Raw genomic sequence first — 22,662 nt, 5'->3', positions numbered from 1 at the left:
GTAAACATATATATATATATATATATATATATAAAATCAACATTTAAACCCCACAACCCTGCTTCCCCACCCACCACCCCCAAAAAAACAACCCTGTGGTCATATACATACATACATATACAAACATAAATACATATACATATATATACACATACATACATACATACATGCATACACACACATAATAATCATACAAACTATAATACACTACTCTCTCCACACCCCACCTGAGAGCCCTCCAAAAACTCCAAGTACCTGCCCCATTTCCGAACAAACTTATCCAAGCCACCCCGTCTTCTAGATGACACCTCCTCATAAGCTGCCACCCTCCCCACCTCCGTGCACCACTCCGGATATGGGGGTGCACCAGCTGACCTCCAACCCCTCAAAATAACCTGCCTGGCGATCATCACACATGTCAGAACCCAGTTCCCTATATGGCCATCCCCCACATTGATGACCGCCCCATCGCCCAGAACACAAAGTCTGGGGCAAAACAAAACCCGAGTGCCCACCACATCGCACACAAAATTCTGAACCTTCGACCAGAATTTCTGGATCTCGACACACCACCAAAAAACATGGGCCATGTCTCCATCCTCCGATTGGCATCTCCAGCAGGTGGGGGAGTTTGGCTCTTTTAAAGAGTACTCAAGTTAGATTTTTTTTAAATATAGCATAGCATTTGCCAATGTGTGCATTTAAGTCATAACACTTGACACAATTACAGAGAGATTAAATGGATACAGCTATACACAGATAAGAATTAATTTATTTATTTTTGTCCAAATAGACTATCCACATTCAAACATTTGAATTCATTTTCAAAAATGAGAGTAGGCCTAAATCCATGCATCTAAAATGGTTGATCCTAGTTTACATTACATGGATCGGATTTATTTTCCTATTATTTCTCGTTTGTGATTCTCTGTGAAGCATTTTTTTTTTTTTTGTCAGAATCACTTGTTTGTGTTGATTGCTGTGAATGATGATGTTAGCGGCTGTGAGATCATGAGCAGGTTTAGACAGTGGGTGTAAGGGTCAGCTAGCTGGAAATGAATCCATTGCTTTGGGTTCATGAGGTTAATGAGTAATTAGTGGCAATATTTTGGAGCTCTGTGGATAAATTCACCTCATTGTTAAAGCGTTTTAAAAACAGCAACAATAACTGGCCCATAAAAATAAAATAAAAAACTATGGCAATGCTCTTTTTTTATTCTCCCTCACCGGGGTTGTGTACCATTCAGACTTCAATATACAGCAGAATGCCTTTTAAATTACAACTCAATTCTTGAATTTGAACTGAATTTAAATTTAGGTATTAAACAGGATGCCAAATTGTAATTTGAATTTAAGTAAGTAGGATTCAAATGGAATGAAATTCATATAACTGCTATACAGTACGTGTAGGTTTTAATAATACATGTAATTTTTCAGTGTGAATTACCAACATGTAATCATATACACAACCAGGGGCAGCCCTAGCAATTTTGGGGCCCTAAGCATATTTTTTACACTTGGCTACACTAAACCCATGGTAAGGGGCCCTCTGGTGGTTGCGGGACCCTACACTTATGTCGCTTATTAGGTAAGTTTGGCACTGCACACAACATTATCATTATTATTATTATTATTATTATTATCATTATTATTATTATAAAGTTATCAGAAAAAAATGTGGTGGGCATTTTGTGGTGCTGTATTGCAAAATGAAAACCTGTTGTGATAGCTGTTAAATGTTTTGATATTTGTTTAGCAATATATAGTTTAGCAATATATGTGTAATCAGTTGAGAAACTATTCTGTACAAATCCAACATAATCTAACCAGTATTTGTATGTATTTGCATGAAAAGTGTGGTTTTATCAACGTCTAAAGCACTGACCATTTCACATTTGAACAACTTTACAGACAAATAAGTGCATTTGAATCTGAAGTATTATTGTTTGTTGTCGTACATCACAAAATTTGTGTTGGAGTAATACAATTCTTCTGTTGTATGACTGTTAAATTTTTAATTGAAATTCAGTAATTCCTCTTGCAGTCAGTCGAATAGGGTTGTCACAATACCATAAAAATGACTTATGATACCAGCTTAAGTATAATAATACAGAGAAGTATCATGATACCAATCATGTTATTTAAATAATGGGCTGAATATCATGCTATTCTGTTGTATTCATTTATAACAGTTTCACTAAGATGCTATTGTTGTTCTTATTATTGTATTAAATATTAGAATACTATAATAAAAAACGTATATAATTTTTAACCTCTTTCTTAATTTCTTTATTTTCACACAGCATTGCAATGTGGTCTAGTTAAAACCTTAACTTTCACAGAGAACCGATGGAAGACTTTTAACTGAAAGTGTGCAAATTCTTACATATTGCCAAACTCTGTTCACATAAAAATTAAAAAAAAAAAAAACACTGAAATACACCACAAATATGCTATGTTAACAGCACACCTCTGTGACATCCTTCCAAGGATACTGATCACATTATGCCATATGCCATACTTTACAAAACCCAATCATCAGACTCACGACTGGAACTCATCTGCCCGACAGCCTTTACATGTGGTGAGGTTCAGAGATCATGAACCTGCTGAGCACACTCCCTGAGACTCTGACACATCAGTTTCTTTGGAAGGAAAATTCAATCAGGCAGTAAGAAGAGAACTAAAACACCTGGCATTGGAACTATATAGCCTGGCATTGGGAATAAACTGACCTGGCATCAGGAGTAAAACAGACCAGGCATTGGGACCAAACTGACCTGGCATCAGAACTAAAACAGATCTGGTACTGAGACTGAAAAAAAAAACTGGCATCAGGACTGAAACAGACCTGACATCAGTACTAAACAGACCAGGCATTAGGACTAAACTGACTTGGCATCAGAAATAAAACAAACCTGGTACTGAGACTACAAAAGACCTGGCATCAGGACTAAACAGACCAGAGGTGCGTTTCCCGAACAACGACGTATCTCACTGCTTAACCACCAAAGTACAAGGCATCGTTTGAAAAATTTAACTAGCTAGTCACGATTTCCTGAAACCGTAGTAACTAAGTAGCACATCCATCGTTCGAACCATGCTGGTTCATCAACATGAAGCTGTCGTTAATGACGTTACGCAGGGGATGGAGTAATAACTTCCGGGAAAATGTAATTATAAAAGCTCATTTACATGTCCACCAGAAAGACATTGAATGTGAGAAAGCTGCTGAAGACATGAAATCAGCATGCACCATGTAATGAGACAAATATATTGTGCTGCAATAGATGTGTTTTGCTCTACATCAGATTTCAGGCTTCCCCCAATGCGCTTGATCACAAATGCACATGCGCACTCTTCAAATGGGCACATTCTATACAGAGGATATCACCCTATGCCCTATTCCCTGTCTTTCCCATCCACTGTGAGAGCAGTGGAGGGCTGAAAGATGTGGGGCTCCAAAATAACAGTAATTTGGAATTCACTTTTAAGCCATTTTTATTGAAAATTCAGCTAGACGCTATCTATTATGATTGTTCTCCCTCCCTTCAGGGCTGATTTATCCTGTTTGGAATGCAGCCAGAAATGCCACTTGTGCGCTAACATGGACACAGAAGCCGTGTTCGCCAACAGAAACTCTTTGTGTTAAAGCGCTTTCTCTTAACATCCTTTAATCCCTTAAACAGCTGCATTCATGTTTATATTATGTTTTAGAACACCGGTTTCTGCAAAACCCTGAACAAGTCTTTTTTGTATGCATGTAAACGTGATCAAAGTCTTAACAGAATGAAAGATATATATGGAATAAAAGATATAGAAGCCACAGCGAAGTCAAATGATGTCCACAAACAAACTAACAAGGAACTATGCTTCTAACCACAGGTAAAGTGTGGTAGTTCCAACCACACAACTTTGCGATGCTGTTTACAAACGAACTACGGTTTCGGGAAACACCAAATCCTTGAACTATGTTGGTAATGACAGAACATACGACTTTTGGGAAATGCACCCCTGGCTTTGAGATGAAAATAAACCTGGCATTAGGACTAAACAGATCTGGCACAGGGACAAAAACAGACCTGACATTGGTACTAAACAGACATGGCACTGGGACTAAGGGTGTGTTCACACCCTGTTGTAGTTCGGTTCTCTTGGTCTGGACCAAAAAAGAAAATGATACATTAATCCTGGTTCGCTTAGCGTTCACACTGGCATTTTTAACACCAAACCTAAAGATACAAAACAAAAGGCATAAGGATAAGGTGATTGGACAGCTTTTATGACGTTTATTTTGCGACGGAACTTGCCGAACATCCAAAACAATGCTGGCTGCTGGGCTAAATGTGCTCGTTGGATTTAAACTATATGGCCAAAAGTTTGTGGACACCCCCTTCTAATTAACAAATTTGGTTACTCCATTAAATCCAGCAAAGAAAAATCTTAATGTTTCTTATGTAATGGCTTGGGCTTTGTGTGCTTCCAAATTTGTGGTAACTGTTTGGGGATAGCCCTTTTCTGTTCCAGTATGTGAACAAAGTGAGGTCCATAAAGAAATGGTTTACTGTGTCTGGCATGGAAGAAATTGACTGGCCTGCACAAAGGCCAGACCTGAGCCCCACTGATTACTTTTGGGGTGAACTGGAACAGCAACTGTAAGTCAGGCCCCATCGACCAACATCAGTTCCTGACCTCATTGATAGCCTTGTGTCTGAATGAGAGCAAATCCCTGCAGCCATGTTACTACATACAGTATAGTGGAAAGCCTTCCCAAAAGAGTGGAAGCTGTTATCACAGCAAAGGGGGAAATTGATGCCTAAAGTTTTGAAATCAAATGTTCATCAAGCACATATGGTGTCCACAAACTTTTGGCCATATAGTGTATGTATATATGGTGGTATTTTTACCAGCTGAGAACAAATGAAGAGCTAATCAAATGTGTAAAGGAGTCAAAACAGCGGCAGGAATTCCTCCATTGCACACACAAACGAATATATACTGCAAGGAGACGGTAGTTCCGATGCCTGTACCGAACTGTAATGGGCAACATAGCTCCTATGATGAGAAGAACCATGTATGCTTGAGCATTCTGTCCTTTTAAATCAAAGAATCAAGTACAGTACTTACAAGACCAGAATTACATTTGTTTGATAACTGTTTTATCAAGTTATATATTTTTGTGATTTCCCTGTGTTTTCCGCTATTCTGTGTAAATTACATTAGCTTAGCTGAAGATTGCCTAATAAAGAAAATTAAATTAGAAAATTTAAAATGACTTACCATTGTTAAATGAATGAAAGTATAAATGAAAAAAATACATATAGGTTTGGTGATGAAAGATGCTGTTTTTAATGTTTAGTATCAATTGTGCTATGCTGCTTTGGTCTGTGTAAATGACATTCTAGCGAAAGTTTGCAAGGCAAAATAAATTAGCAGGTTAGAAAGTGGACTTTCAGTTGTGAAATGAATTTATGGATGAATGAGTAAAGAAGTGTAGAAGTTTTGGTGAGGAAGGATGTTGTTTTTATGTTCAGTGTCGATTGTTCTATGCTGCTTTATTAAAACATTCACTTATTTTATACCATCTTTAACTTTATTGTAATTTCAGAATGTTCATAAGTGACTGCTTTACATCTTTTGTCAAACTTCTATAATTTCTCATCCACAAAGGAATGTCTGGGTGATGCCACGGTCCTGTGTTTGGTGGCAGAACATCTCAGATAACTGGACAGATGGGCAGTGGTTGGAGAATTTAAGAGCAATGTTCATGCATCTCTGCAGCCTTCTCTGGCCATCCCTCACACACTGCAATTCAAGGTAAATGTTTATCTTGCATGATAACACAGATGGAAGTGTATTATGGCTTTGAATAACCTTTTTTTTTTTTTAAATACTGTAAAAATGTGCAATTATTAAATGTTACAAATTATTTCTCTGCATAATTAATCTGCTTCAGGTTTCGCAGATCACTACCTGTGGAGCAGAGAGTTGCAATTTGTCTCCTGGAGGCTGGCAACAAACTTGGAATTCCGATCAATCGGTCATCTTTTTGGAGCTGGAAGACCATTGTACATAAAAAACACTCTCTCATGCAGAATTGAGGAACATTGTACAGAGACAAATGGAGATTTCCACAGGTGGCAGGTGCAATAGATGGAACACACATATGCATAACAACAATGTTCAGATTCTTGAAACTCCTTCAGCAGTTTCCTCTGTTGTATGAAGGTCTGGAGGTCAAGACTCTCACACTTCTCTTTCCTCTTACGTGCATGAGCCCTTGTGGTGGCCCGTTCTTGCATGCTTTCTCAACTCATTTGGTTGTCTGGCATCTGGTCATCTACACTGTCCTCAGTAGATGCCACTCCCCCTTACAAGAGAAAGTAAAGTAAAAAAAAATTCATACTGTTGTATTTTTATACAAAGACATGTATATCCAAATGATGTTATGATCGCATTCAGTCTATTATTACATATTTCTAGATAACCAAACCTCACTCACAATTTCAGACAAATAAATTAAAATAAACACTTTGACCTGAAAAAATTCTGCCTTGCATGTTTTAGTCAAAAAAAAAAAAAAAGACACACTTCGGAGACACAGGCAACACATCAGTAAAAACACATCTAAAAAAAAAGTATGATTTTCGATCTGGGGAAGTGTAGCATTACTCAACCTCTGTGCACCTGCCACCTCATATTAGCTTGTATAATTGCTAAGTAACCAAATTCTCATCCTCGTGGGCTGATACTGATTGCTAAGCCTTGGTCCTCGATAAAATCATATTGTTTGATAAGCTAACAATTGGCAACTGGTTTGAATGCTCATCTGAGTCTTCAATGTCAGCATTAGATGATTTCTCCATGTCGTTCAGTTCCAAGTTTTCATCTGTGTCTGCTGTAGTGGTCTCGGTGGACTCTTCAGATGACTCGATGACATTTACAGGGTTGGAAGTTGGAATTTGATCCATATCTTCATACCATAAAAATGTATCCTTTTCTTCACCAGAGCTACTACTTCGATGCAGAGCATCACGCACTTTTATGTACTGTTGACGCAGCTTCTTCACTTTTATGCGGCACTGTTCCACACTCCTGTTGAACCCACTTTCCCTTAACCTATCACTGAACATTTTGAACACTTCAACAACATATCAAATCACGTGGTTTTTAGTGTCGCATCTTGTGACATCACATTCTGTTATTGGTCCGTTTAGACGTCTTTGGTCCATGCTGCGTTCATATATCAGTCGAACTGCACCAGAGTTCGTTTAAAAGCAGACCGAGACCCACTATTCAGGGGGTCTCGGTCCGCTTGTTTGGTGCGCACCAAGGTTCGGATGGCAGCGTTCACACTTGTTCAAATGAACTGCACTTACAGAGCAATCGCACCAGAATTCGTTTTAATCAAACCAAACCTGTAAAGTGTAAACACACCCTAAAACAGGCCTGTCATCAGGGCTAAACAGACCTGGCATTGGGACTTAAACAGACCTGGCATCAAGACTAAATAGACCAGGCAATGGGACTAAACAGATCTGGCATCAGGACTCAACAGGTCTGGCATTGGGACTAAAACAGACCTGGTATTAAAAATAAAACAGATCTGGGATTTAAGCAAACCTGAAGCAGTTTTTAAAACATACCTGGCATCGAGAATAAAATGCATCAGGACTAAAACAGACCTAGCATTTGGAATAAACAGACATGATATCAGGACTAAACATATCTTGTGCTGGGACTAAACAGACCTAGCATAGGGACTTTTGTAGCCTGGCCTACAAAAATGTAAATAAATAGTTTACCCCCAAAATTAAAATTCAACCATAATTTTCTAACCCTCATCATGTTCTTAACATGAGAGAGGGACATTTTTGAAGACACTTCATGCAGCTCTTTTTATATTCATGATGGTTCATAGTGATCATGGCTGTCAAGCACCATAAAAAGCACCATGAACGTATAAAATTGTGTGTACACTGTTAAAAATATTTTGTTTAACCTAACAAATGTAGGCCTACTTTATGTAAAGAATTTTTTTTTTTTTTTTTTACAGACTCTAACCCAGTGTTGAAATTGTACATTTTATGTCTTTACATACTGTATAGACACTTTGATTCAGACAGCATCAGATATTTATTAAATGAAGCCTTTGTTCCACATGTAATCTCAGACAGATGCTTTCTATCATTACACTCTCAATAAAGCCATGACTCAAATATGCTTTCCTCATATTTGATGTTAATCTTTACATCTTTGCCTAAAAAACGGGAGATTTTAAGGCAAATCAAATCCATTCTGGATAGCCAGTGACATCATGTCCAGACGCATTTGTGTGATTTTATGATGAAGAGGTTGGAAAGTGACATCAGTGGGTTTAATAAGGGCAGGCAGCAGTATGGGTGTCATCTCTAGACATTCAGCAAGACCGAGGATTAGTATGCAGGAGATTTGGTGGCATTGTGACATCATACATGTATCAGCAGCAGAACATGAACTGACCATAGAGTGACTCACAATGATAGTCTGATGTAAATCTATGAGTCACATAGTATGTAGGAGCAGTAACATATGATTTTGTTAAGATGTTGCAGATTATCATATTACAGTGTTATTACTCATATATATGTATATGTAACATTTTCTGTGGGATGCTTTGGTTTGACCGAACCATAAATTGAGCACAGTCCTCTTAAATGCACTAAATCTATCTAGACTTTACTGTACATAGATACTTAGAGACTAATTGGGACTTTTATATGTACCTATAATGTTCTGTATCCTCCAGAGAAAAGTTTTTTAAGTATTAATTATCCCTGTAAGGCTACACATCGCACTGTGGCTGGTTTCTCATTATACACAAAGCATGAAATGGGGACACGGTTTAAAAATGTGGACTGTCCCAATTGATCTGGTCACCTATTACCTTCCATCATTACCGTCCATCTTACCCAGAGGTCTCTTAGATCTGCCAAACAATTGCTTCCTAATGTTCCCCGGTTATGCTTAAAGTGTAAAGGGTATCGCACTTTCTCTGTCGCTGCCCCAAGATTGTGAAATGGTTTACCATTGTCCCTAAGCTCCTCTACCTCTATAAAAATGTTTTAACCTTTTTTAATACACTCTTGTTCTTTGTGGCCTTAGTAAAAAAATAACAGTCATTGTGTGCTGAATAGACGCAATCTCTTTTGTGTTTTATGTGCTTTTTCTTTGTTTTTATTTTAGTTTAATGTAAATTAGCTTTGTCTTGTTAGTTGGATTTTAATGTATAGCACTTTGGCCAACTCTGTAGTTTTTAAAGTGCTTTATAAATAAATTTGACTTTGACTTTATACCAGGTTTTTAAACTGGTTTTTACCATGCACCACTGTCAACTACTCAATAGAGGTACTGGAAGTTTCTCACACTTTATGCCATCTCCTCTCTTTGCATCTGATTAAAGGATGGGAGTACAGCCCAGTGTGTGCTGCAGGGGCTGATGGGATTGTGATTAACCTGTTTTGAGCTCACAGCCTCATGTCCATCTTCATTTAGACAGCAGCTTTAATCCAGACTCATTCCTCTCCACCATCTGTCCTATAATCCCGGCACCCTCCACAACCATCTCTCCAATGTGACGCTGGTCAGGCGGAGTAAGCGTGTATATGATATTCTTTTACCTTCTCTCCTGCATTCCCACACCATCATCATCCTCATCATCGCTCGGCCTCTTTCCAGGAAAAGCAGCACCAGTTGACAGTAAACAGAACATCAGCACTTTACAGAAAGTGCTCGTCCATCAGGGCTCCGCGATGCTGAAAGTTTTATGAGCAGTAGACTTCTGCAATAATGCAAAAACAAAAAGACGTTCAAAGCATTGCAACCATTCCGTTACATTACAGCACTATGTGAGTTAGTGACAGCGCCAATAAATCTGTTTTCTCTGCAGTATCTGCACTTATAGTTTTGTTTTTGTTCACAACCATTTCAGCAGAGAGTAGCGGAATACATGGAAATCACTTTAATTCTTACAGAAAAAAATTACGTTTGATATATGCATAAAACATTTTACTCAAGATGAGACACTGTAAAAAATGAAGGTGCCGTTGTTACCAAAATAAGTTATTTCTAAACAGTGGTGGCTTGTGCTTATCAAAAGTGGGGAAGCACAGACTATTGTTTTTGGTACCTGCAATGTTGCTCCCAAAAGCTGCTCAAACTAAAACACAAACAAAACTTTTTCTAAAGATATTTTTGCAACGAGTAGGCAATTATCTGATTATGAAAAGTGAAATAAATGTGTTATGTCAGATTGCAAACATCTGCATGTGTGTCATCGAGTGGCCCAATGGTCTGTGCTCGACAGCGGTGCTTTTACATTTCATATGCTTTCAATCATGTACATCCCAGTTTCAATTATTGTCTGTTTGATGTGAAGTCCCACTCATTTGAGGGCTCGACCCATCATCCTATAAGAAGAAGCCGGACTTCCAGGCGGAAAACACATTGATTGAAAACAAATGTACAGTAGGCAGATCCACTGCAAATTGCACTCATGAAGCTTCCATAGACTCCCAAAGAATCACAGCGTCCGGGCGGGGCTCAAAATGACATGCTTAGAGCCTTGTCAAATGAACATCAATCTTTTCTTTTTATTTCAACGGTACAGAAATACTGAGCCATTATGATCACCTGCCTAATATGCCGCCAAAACAGCGCCGACCCGCCAAGGCATGGACTCTACAAAACCCCTGAAGGTGTCCTGTGGCATCTGGCACCAAGACATTAGCAGCAGATCCTTCAAGTCCTGTAAGTTGCAAGGTGGGGCCGCTGTGGATTGGACTTGTTGGTCCAGCACATCCCACAGATGCTCAATCAGATTGAGATCTGGGGAATTTGGAGGCCAGGGCAACACCTTAAACTCTTCATCATGTTCCTCAAACCATTCCCGAACAATATGTGCAGTGTGGCAGGATGCATTATCCTGCTGAAAGAGGCCACTGCCATCAGGGGATACCATTACCATGAAGGGGTGTACCTGGTCTGCAACGATGTTTAGGTAGGTGGCATGTGTCAAATTGATATCCACATGAATGGCCGGACCCTGGGTTTCCCAGCAGAACATTGCCCAGAGCATCACACTACCTCCACCGGCTTGTCGTTTTCCCACGGTGAATGCTGTTGCCATCCTTACCTTCCCCAGGTAAATGGCGCACACTTACACGGCCGTCCACGTGATGTAAAAGAAAATGGGACTCACTGGACCAGGCAACCTTCTTCCACTGCTTCAAGGTCCAGTTCTGTCGTTCGCGTGCCCATTGTTGGTGCTTTCAATGGTGGACAGGAGTCATCATGGGCACTCTGACCTGTCTGTGGCTACGCTGCTCCATATGCAGCAGGGTGCAATACACTGTGTGTTGTGACTCATTCCTCTCGTAACCATCATTAAAATTTTCTGTGACTTGTGCCACAGTAGACCTTCTGTCGGTTTGGACCAGACGGCATAGACTTTGCCCTCGCGCCTCGACGAGCCTTGGTTGAAGGTTTGTGGTTTTTCCCTCCTCAGACCACTGTCAGTAGGTACTCACCACTGCTGAATGGGAGCACCCCACAAGCCTTGCCGTTTCAGAGATGTTCTGACCCCGTCGTGTGGCCATAACAATTTGGCCCTTGTCAAAGTCACTCAGGTCTGTACTCCTGCCCATTTCTCCTGCATTCAACATGTTGACTAGGAGAACTGATTGTTCGCTTACCATCCTATCAACCTAGACCTTGACATGTGGCCTTGTTAGGAGATGATCAACGTTATTCACTTTACCTGTGAGTGGTCATAATTTTTTGGATCATCAGTGCATCTTCCATAGACTCCCATTGAAGCACGGCATTTTATAACGCTCTATGTGCCTGTCTTCTATAGACATATTCATGTAGAAAAAGTGGATTGGGTTACTTACGAACAGCACGATAGAAATGTGTGATATTTGACACTTTGATTTGCTAAAATATTGAAATTCACAAAGAGTCATATGTAATGTATAAAGATTACTTTAACATATATTTAACTCATCATTGCAGCATTTCTTTGTCATTTTGGGGGAAGCCTTGCTTCCTGTGTAGACTTAAATAAATCAACTGTTTTTTATAATATCACCTTTTAAAATTACCTTTATTGGTGTAACCTACTATAGTCCTAATGTAGGTTGATTCAGTCATATTAAATAATATATTTGTCTTGAATAAATCTAGTTAATTTAGATGTTACAACATGAAGCACATTTTTGTAGGTTACCTGACAATTTTTTTTTACAGTTATTATATTACTCAGATAACACTGTCTTTATGGGCAGCAATTATTATAAGTTTATAAAATATTATATGTTTATGTGGTAACCTACAAATGTTGCCTCAATGATCTAGTTTTACTTGATCTAACTCATAAAATTACTTTTGTTGGTGTAACCTAAATTGTCAAATTGATTTAGTGAGATTTATTAACATTTCTGAGTTGATTAAAACCAATATTTCGACATGAAGCACATTTTTTAGATTAACTTACAAAGCATTTTTTTTTACAGTGTACTCCGTTTACAAACTGTTCTGTAATTTCTAAACCATTCCCTCATTTTAAAAAATCATGCCAACAGATTTATAAACTATCTCCTCAATTTATTAACTGCTACTCACAAATATATAAAACGTGCCCTCAATTTTCCAATTTGTACTCAAAGATTCATTAACTACATCCACAGATTTGTAGACAGTTCCTTCAGTTTAGAAATCTGTGCCCACTGAACAAGCTCTTAACTCACTGACATTAGGCCTATTGATTCATAGATTCATTGATAATATATCAATTAAAACCCCAGCTTACAATGGTTGATATAACGTTAAAGAATCAACCAGTGGTGATTTGCTTTAGACTACAGGGGAACCACGGCTTGATCAGACTTGAAGTCAATGACAAAATTGAACTAATTTTCTCCATACATCACTGTGCAAAAAACTTTATTCAAAAATACTGCACCATCTGGGAGAAAATTGCTAAAAAATAAAAATAAAAAAATAAGTCCACAGGGAACACTAAACACCATAATGGTGACTTCAAACAAAACACTATTATCCCAAAATGCAGTGCGATATTGTTATTTCTTTTCTCTTTTTTTCAGTAATTTGTGATTTTAAAGTACATTTCTGCAGCAGAAATGGTTAAACCTTATGTAAATTGTCATGTGAACATTTAGCTTTATGCTAAGCTAAAAATGCTATTTCTAACCATTTTACATACAGCTGTTACCAGACATGATTAGGGTTTGGGTTTTCTATCAAGAAAGTCCATGTTAGATCATAATTGTTTCTCTCTTTCATAAGACCTTTGATATTACGGCAAATATGTACTGAAATCTTTTTCTTAATGAGAAGTTTTTTTTACTGTTTTCCTGTAAAAATATCAAAAAATCCTTAAAACAAGATAAATTTCCTTTATCATATTTTAGAAGCAACACTGCATAATATATTAAGTTTTTTTTTTTTTTTTTTTCAGAGAATGTATTTTAGATATATATTTTTTCACTTGTTTTTAACTTTAGTCAAAACAAGTGAAAAAATCTGTGCTCGAAGTAATCCAAAATATTTCGATTACTTCACTGACCTTAAGCAATCTAACAGAATATGTTACAAATTACATTTTACAGCATGTATTCTGAATCTGTAGTGGAATACATTTGAAAAGTAACCTTCCTAACCCTGATTTTAAATATTTTATATGCAGTTATTACAACATGAATAAAATAGGCAACTTTCTTTCAAAACTTTCCAAATAGTGAGCATATTAACTTGCATGTTATAAATGCTTAAATACACTTATTCATACTTATTAATCAACAACATAAATTGCCCTAATTCATGATTTTGTCATGATGCAGTAAAGACAGACTTTTATAGTGAGATTAAAAAAATGGGTTATGTCTGCTTTGAGTTTATATTAATTACTGTATTACAGTTTATAATAACTAATGTATTGACTCACTTGTGTTGTCACTTTCCATGTCATGTTGATGTCAAAGGAATGGTGCTACTCCAAGTGGAGTTTTGAAAAGTCCTCTGCAAAAACACATGCTCATTCATAGCATATACAGTGCATCTGGAAAGTATTGACATCGCTTCACTTTTTCCACATTTTGTTATGTTACAGCCTTATTCAAAAATGGATTAAATTCATTATTTTCCTCAAAATTCTACAAACAATACCCCATAATGACATTGTGAAAGAAGTCTGTTTGAAATCTTTGCAAATTTATTACAAATAAACAACGAAAAAAATCACATGTACATAAGTATTCACAGCCTTTGCTCAATACTTTGTTGAAGCACCTTTGGCACCAATTACAGCCTCAAGTCTTTTTGAGTATGATGCTACAAGCTTGGCACACCTATTTTTGGGCAGTTTATCCCATTCTTCTTTGCAGGACCTCTCAAGCTCCATCAGGTTGGATGGGGAGCGTCGGTGCACAGACATTTTCAGATCTCTCCAGAGATGTTCAATCGGGTTCAAGTCTGGGCTCTGGCTGGGCCACTCAAGGACATTCACAGAGTTGTCCCGTAGCCACTCCTTTGTTATCTTGGCTGTGTGCTTAGGGTTGTTGCCCTGTTGGAAGATGAACCTTCGTCCCAGTCTGAGGTCCAGAGTGCTCTAGAGCAGGTTTTCATCAAGGATGTTTCTGTACATTGCTGCATTCATCTTTCCCTCGATCCTGACTAGTCTCCCAGTTCCTGCCGCTGAAAAACATCCCCACAGCATGATGCTGCCACCACCATGCTTCACTGTAGGGATGGTATTGGCCAGGTGATGAGCGGTGCCTGGTTTCCTCCAGACATGACACTTGCCATTCAGGCCAAAGTGTTCAATCTTTGTTTCATCAGACCAGAGAATTTTGTTTCTCATGGTCTGAGAGCCCTCCAGGCGGGCTGCCATGTGCCTTTTACTGAGGAGTGGCTTCCATCTGGCCACTCTACCACACAGGCCTGATTGGTGGAGTGCTGCAGAGATGGTTGTTCTTCTGGAAGGTTCTCCTCTCTCCACAGAGAAACGCTGGAGCTCTGTCAGAGTGACCATCGGGTTCTTGTTCACCTCCCTGACTAAGGCCCTTCTCCCCCGATCGCTCAGTTTGGCCGGGCGGCGAGCTCTAGGAAGAGGCCTGGTGGTTCCAAACTTCTTCCATTTACGGATGATGGAGGCCACTGTGCTCATTGGGACGTTCAATGCTGCAGAAATTTTTCTGTACCCTTCCCCAGATTTGTGCCTTGATACAATCCTGTCTCGGAGGTCTACAGACAATTCTTTGGACTTCATGGCTTAGTTTGTGCTCTGACATGCACTGTTAACTGTGGGACCTTATATAGACAGGTGTGTGCCTTTCCAAATCATGTCCAATCAACTGAATTTATCACAGGTGGACTCCAATCAAGTTGTAGAAACATCTCAAGGATGATCAGTGGAAACAGGATGCACCTGAGCTCAATTTTGAGTGTCATGGCAAAGGCTGTTAATACTTATGTACATGTGATTTTTTTCGTTTTTTATTTGTAATAAATTTGCAAAGATTTCAAACAAACTTCTTTCATGTTGCCATTATGGGGTATTGTTTGTAGAATTTTGAGGAAAATAATGAATTTAAACAATTTTGGAATAAGGCTGTAACATAACAAAATGTGGAAAAAGTGAAGCGTTATGAATACTTTCCGGATGCACTGTACCATATAATAAAGACTGATGACCATTAAACCATAGTGAACTTTATGTACAGGTTTCTAATGTTGGCATCTCCTTAATAAATGCTTCATATCTGTCCACTGAACACTAAGGTATATTTCTTGGGTTACTAAAGTTGAATAGGTGTTATTAGGCATTCATAACATGTGAGTTAAAATGGCTCACTATTTAGCTGGTACTGCATAAAAGTCACCCTATTTTGCATGTTGTTATAGTAACTGCATTTTAATGATTTAAAATACATTTATAAACTACTTATTAGTCAATAATGAACCCATTTATAATCCCTTAACAAAGGGAACATTAATGTAAAGTGTTACAGAGAATTATAATTGGACACAAATGAGACAATTACATTTTATTGTTGATATACATTAAAGAGCTGTTCAGTTAATGTGGATAGCGTAGCTCAGAAAATTTGGTCTTGGAAAAATTCGATGAGATACATTTGACTTCAAATTGACAGTTCTGATCGCAGACTTTGTTATATTGGCATATCTGAACACAGTTTGAAATGAGATTACATGGGTCTTTGCTCTGGTGAAACATCTGAGAAGCAGGAGACTTAAGAGTTTTACCTCCATGTTACCTCCATTTAATCTCATTGCTTTCACAAAAATAAACAATTGAGATGTTTTTTCATATGGAGATCTCTCTTTCCCTGTCTCTCCCCCAATAATTTTCTGTGCTCTCTACTGTCTCTATCATTAAAAATGGCAAAAAGGCCAAAAAATAGTAATAATAATTTCAGAGGTAGCCAGCCTTGCTAAAGCCTTGGTGCTTGTTGAGGAAGAACCTGAATTCAGCATAGGACATGGACCAGGGTAAAATGTCACCGCCTTAATTTGGAAGTGCTGAGGCTGCAAACAAGTGGCTCTTCTCCAAGCAGCGGGAGCTGATTTAAAATGGTGAAAATAGCTTCCTGAAGAGCTGTTCAGTAGAGTAGGGTTGAGAGCTCTCCTGTACGCAGAGGTCACGCTAACCTAGCACATCCACTCTCTCTTTTCTCTGTTTCCTACTGTGCATTGATAAGCACAAGGGGAATTAATGACCACTTCAGTAGAGGAACCTCTCACCCACCAAAGGATTGTATTCATCACACACGTCATACACTGGAGTTCACCAGCCTTATTCATCTATTTAAAAATCTTTGAAGGTCATTAATGACGCAATTGATAAATAGAAGATGCTATTTCAAAACAAAATGGAATCTGAAATAGTTAACACATACATCAAATATTAATTAGTAGAGCTGTCACAATTAACGTGTAAATGCATACGATTAATTAAAGTTAAACGCATTAATTTATCTTAATCGCGATAAACAAATTTACCATTAATAAAGCATATACCTGCATAAACACTTGTTGGAAGTGCGGAACCTTTGTAATGCGTCTATGAAATGGCTCAGAGCCATTACACTGACACACACACCACAAACACACACAATAGCCCTTCTGTGTCAGTGATAAAATGATGGAGAAAGGACCGTTTAATGCTATTTGATGTACAAAACAAGTCCAGATGGGACTTGTGATAGAAATCAAGTATTTTTCAGCCTATGTAAAATGCATTTAAATGAGCACAGATGCATGTCAAGTCTTAACTATCACCACAATGCAGAATGAGACATTCTTGTCTGCAAGCGATATCTTTATCTTTATACTGTGGAAGGCTTTGTTTTGGAAAATGTTACTAAAGCATTATTTTGTTACTCATTGTTTTGTTTTCTTCCTAAGATGGAAATAAATGCATTTTGACAGGAAAATAAATGTATATATAGTGTCAAATTTCAGCACTTTCAAAATCTGCAATTAATCACGATTAACTACAAAAAATTATGCGGTTAATCACTATTAAAAAAAATTATCGACTGACACCACTAGTAATTAACTATTTACCATTCAAAAGTTCACAGTCACCATGTCTGTAAAGAAAAGAAAAAAAAAAGGTAGTCCATGTGACCCATGTGCTTTATACCAAGTCTTTTGAAGCCAAACGATAGCTTTGTGTGAGGAACAGACCAGAATTTAGGTTCTAATTCACTGAAAACCACAGCTCTCAAATCTCATTCTCCACCCTACATATTTGAATTGGAATGTCACGTCCACTTACAACACATGCAAAAACAAATGCTGTTTAAACATAATATCAAACCTGACTCACTCTGTTCTCTCTCTCTCTCGTACTAACTGCACACACACACACGACCCCTCACAAACATACCCGCACACACATTTGGCGAGCAGATAACTTGGCGATAGAGCCCAGCTTTGTCCCCAAGTTTTCATACCAGCGGAGGGCAGACACCATTTCGCAGTCTCTCCGCCCACATTCCGGAAACCTCACATGATGTACTCTCCACGAGAGCCACGACCGCCAATTTGTGCCCTCCTTCTTTCCTTACACACACACACACACACACACACACACATACACACACACACCCATTCACACACACATACCTTCCTCTCATTTATTATAGGCTTATTTGTTACCATATTTAATCATGTTACTGTTTAGTTTGTGGTTGGAAGTCGGAAGTTTATCGACTGCATTGTATTGATTATTAATTGATATTACTGCATCAATAAACATTGTTATACTTTAAAGAGAAGTGTTTTGGTATTGTTCTTCATGCACCTGTGTCAAGGGCTGGCAGGGGATTCAAGCCTTCATTGTTTTCCTTTTGAATAACGATGTTCTCCAGACGTCGACTTTCCTAAGAGAACAATTCTATATTGAGACTGTTATACTGTCTAGTTATTAGTCACTGATTTCAGGGTGGTGCCCCGGCAATATTAATCCTTATTAATATTCTATTGATTTTGATAATTGATAGTTATCTTTGATGATTGTTGATGATTGTTGATTTGAAGGATTAAGCTAATGTTGATTCTAATCAATGTTCTATTGATTTTAATAATTAATAATTATCTTTGATGATTGTTGATTTGAAGGATTAAGCTAATGTTGATTCTAATCAATGTTCTATTGATTTTAATAATTAATAATTATCTTTGATGATTGTTGATTTGAAGGATTAAGCTAATGTTGATTCTAATCAATGTTCTATTGATTTTAATAATTAATAATTATCTTTGATGGGGGTCGAGTGGTGCCATGCGAGGTTCAGACATGTGAACTGCGAGCTCAGCGCACTTTGCTAGTTTTAATACTTTTTGTGTCATAAACCGGTGAGATTCGATACACCCAGATTCTTAACTGTTCTAGGAAGACAATATCTCAAAGAATTAAAAATCCTCAGGCTCTGGAGACATTAAAAGACACTTACGTGCTGAAGCTGAAGCTCCCGAGCAGCAGGCCGCAAGCCCGGGAGTCGATTTGGCCGGTGAGGTGAAGGAAATTCGGTGACAATTGATGAACGTTGTTGGGCCTCATGTATTCAGATAGAAGACAAAGGCAGGCCTAACACAGTCGTAAAACCTAACTCAGGCCCCCATATACCAAGTCGTAAATCTTACTGATAAAAACCGCGCCAAAATCAAACAAAGGGAGTCCAAAACAGACTACAAATCCCATGAAGCCATGCTCACTAAAGGATCGAACTCTCAACTCCTATTGGATGAGGCACACAACAGAATGTCCCTCAACCATGGCATCATCAGGAGTAGAAATACCTCTGAAATGCTTCCAGGATTTGCTTCCAGCAACTTTGATTGCAGTGGGTAGATGCAGCTCATCGCTGCTCTCAGGTGCAGTCTCGTGGCACAAGGAAGTAACGTCCGACTTGAAACTGTGGCCATACAATCTCCATCTCGCTGGACGAGTTGAGATTACTCTGTGTTCAACCGAACACTCTAACGAATCCGAATGAGACCTCCGAGCAATCCGCATCTTCATCCATTTGCATGCAGAAGTGAAGAGATTAAAGATTTCTCTTCCATCTTCAATCAAGTCGACATTTTTTATTTCTCCGCCAGCCCGCCGAGAATCAGCAGCTGTGCCCGCCAACAGAGCGAGGAAACGGCCTCCCGTCATCACCCGAGCCTCGAGGATTCTGCATCCTCATGCGATTCAAGTAAGAGGTTTACGTCTGGGCAGAGATAGAATATTATAGTGTGTTATTCTTGTGTTTCAAGGTTTTTTGCTTGTACAGTTTAGGGACCGCCATGTCCGCTCATTATTAATACTCAGGGTATTAATTATCACGAATTTGATTTGCTGTATTGTGGTCCAACCAAATTGGACTGTTGTGCATTTTCGCCATCGCGGTGAGACCGGCAAACTGAGTTTATCCATTAAAGAATCAAAGAACGCGGGACTGTTTACAAGCCATCCACCGCGTCTCTGAGTGATAAACTAACAGCTGCTTTCTCTCCCACGATCGCGAAATCGGCTTTGGGGACATCACTTAATTCTCTCTCTCTCTCTCGTACTAACCACACACACACACACACACGCGCGACCCCTCACAAACATTGGCACACATTTTTGGCTCATAGATAGCTTTGTGCTAAAGCTCAGCTTTGTCCCTAAGCTATCGTACAAGCGGATACACGCGGTAACTGGTAGATGCCATTGACTGGTTTCTCTCCGCCCACATTCGTGGCCATATCCCCTGGCCGGAAGTCTCACGTGACACTCTCCACGAGAGTCACGTCCGCCATTTTGTGCGCGTCCCTCCTTACACACACACACACATACACACACCCTCATGTGTTATAGGATTATTTTGATTTCCATATCTAATCATATCACTGTTTAGTTTGTAGTTGTAAGTCGCAAGTTTATTGACTGCATTGTATTAATTATTAATTGATATTACTGCATAAATAAACTTTGTTTATATTACAAAGAGAAGTGTTTTGGTTTGTTTTGCATACGCCTGTGTCATGCTGACGGGATGTCAGTGCTCAGATTCAAACCTTCATTCATTGTTTTTTCCCTGAAAATCTAATATTGAGACTGTTATACTATCTGGTTATTAGTCCCTGATTCCAGGGTGGTGCCCCGTCAATGTTAATCCTTATTAATATTCTATTGATTTTTGATAATTGATCATTATCTTTGATGATTGTTGAATTTGAATGATCAATAAGCTAGTGTTAATTTTAATTAATGTTTCATCGATGTTAACAATTAACGATTATCTTTGATAATTGTTGATTTAAAGGATTAAAAAAGCTAACATTGATTCTCATCAATGTTCTATTGATTTTAATAATTAATAATTATCTTTGATAATTATTAATTATTGCTAATAACCAAACCCGCTCCTAAACGTAGCGCACTGTATTTACTGGAGCCCCATATGAGGTTTTAATGAGTTAGATTCAATTAATTAATTTAAATATTAATTAATAACTAAAGAAATAATCATTAATTATTTCTGATAGTAACACTGATCTAAACAACCAGTAAAGCCCTACAACGTGTTGGCAATACTGACGGAGGTCATTGCTGACTTGGAGGAGCTTGTGGTAATACGTCGATCGATCACTGCAATGGAGACGAAATTCACTGAGATGGATACAAGTGTGGCGGATGTTGAGAAACATATTGATTATCTGGAGTCATCGGGGAGGGAATTAGCTGCAAATCTGCTAGCGGCCAAGGCGGATTTGGAGCGTGTCTGGGAAAAGTTGGAAGATATGGAGATTCGAAACTGGCAGAACAATGTCCAAATTGTTGGAATTCCTGAGGGAGCAGAGGGTCAGAATATTGTGCAATTCCTTGACGGGGTCTTTCCAAGTCTGCTCGACATAACAGGCCATAAACTGGAAATCGAGCGAGCTCACAGAGTTCCAGCTCGGCGATCTGCTGAGGGAGAAACGCCCCGATCAATTCTGGCCAAATTTCTGAGATCATTTCATAAAGATCTTGTGTTACGCGAGGCGAGGAGTAAATGAAGGCTTTCTTGGAAGAACCACAACATTTTCTTGTTCCCAGACTTTGCGAATTCGATGAGAGAAACGTGTTCTATTCAAGGAATGCAAGAAACTCTTACATCAACGGAAGGTCACTTTTAAGGGCAGTGGTGGTACAGTGGTTAAGGCTCTGGGTTACTGACCAGAAGATCTGGGGTTCAAGCCCCAGCACTGCCAAGATGCCACTCTTGGGCCCATGAGCAAGGCACTGTGCTCTGACCCCAGCTTAACTGGGATATGCAAAAAAAAAAAAAAAGAATCTCACTGTATAGGTTCAAAAATATATAATGTGTGACAAATAAAAATAAAGGCTTCTTCTTTTGCACTGATGTTCCAGGCCAAATTAAGAATAGATGCTAAGGATGGCTGCAAAATTTTTACATGTCCCCAGCAAGCATTGTTCTTCATAATGTCAATAGAGTAATTTATTTTGTGGTACTCACGTTGCAGCCGAGTGGCTGAACATTCACTTGACCATCCACAGAAACTGGGCGCCTTTTTTGTTTCTTTTTGCGCTGGTTCCACCTAACAGCTGGAGTTTGTTTTGTGGAATAGCACACCTTTGGGACAGTGTTGTGGATGAATCTGCATGTTCTTTGTGCTTATGCCTCCTATTGGTTGGAGTTTGTTTTGTGGAGTATTTCTTGCAGGACATTGTAGTGATTGGGTCATTTGCACTCATGTAGCAGTCGAATAGGCCGGCTCACCGAACATTCATTTGACTGCCTTAGGAAACTGAACGGTCTTTTTCTTTTTCTTTTTTCTTTTGTGCTGGTTCCACTAGCAGCTGGAGCTTGTTTTGTGGAGGAACACACCTTTGGGACAGTTATGTGGATGAATCTACATGTTCTTTGTATTTATCCCACCTATTGTCTGGAGTTTGTTTTATAGATTTTCTTCTGTTATGTAATTCTGTCTCACAAAATTTGTATTGAAACACCGGACTTGGGCAATCCGACGGCAAAGTGGGGGCTCTCGTAGGCGTACATGGACTGTTTGAGTTTGGATGCCGGTTGGTGCTGT

General features: G+C 38.7%; 1 pseudogene; it reads right to left on the bottom strand.

Moving 5' to 3' along the window:
* Positions 1–6,758: 6,758 nt before the first annotated feature.
* The window catches only part of LOC127452267 (uncharacterized), a 68,345-nt pseudogene continuing 52,441 nt past the window's right edge, over positions 6,759–22,662 (bottom strand).

Source organism: Myxocyprinus asiaticus, chromosome 14, assembly GCF_019703515.2.
Source record: "Myxocyprinus asiaticus isolate MX2 ecotype Aquarium Trade chromosome 14, UBuf_Myxa_2, whole genome shotgun sequence".
Taxonomy (NCBI): Eukaryota; Metazoa; Chordata; class Actinopteri; order Cypriniformes; family Catostomidae; genus Myxocyprinus; species Myxocyprinus asiaticus.
This window is presented reverse-complemented; position numbering and strand designations above follow the sequence as displayed.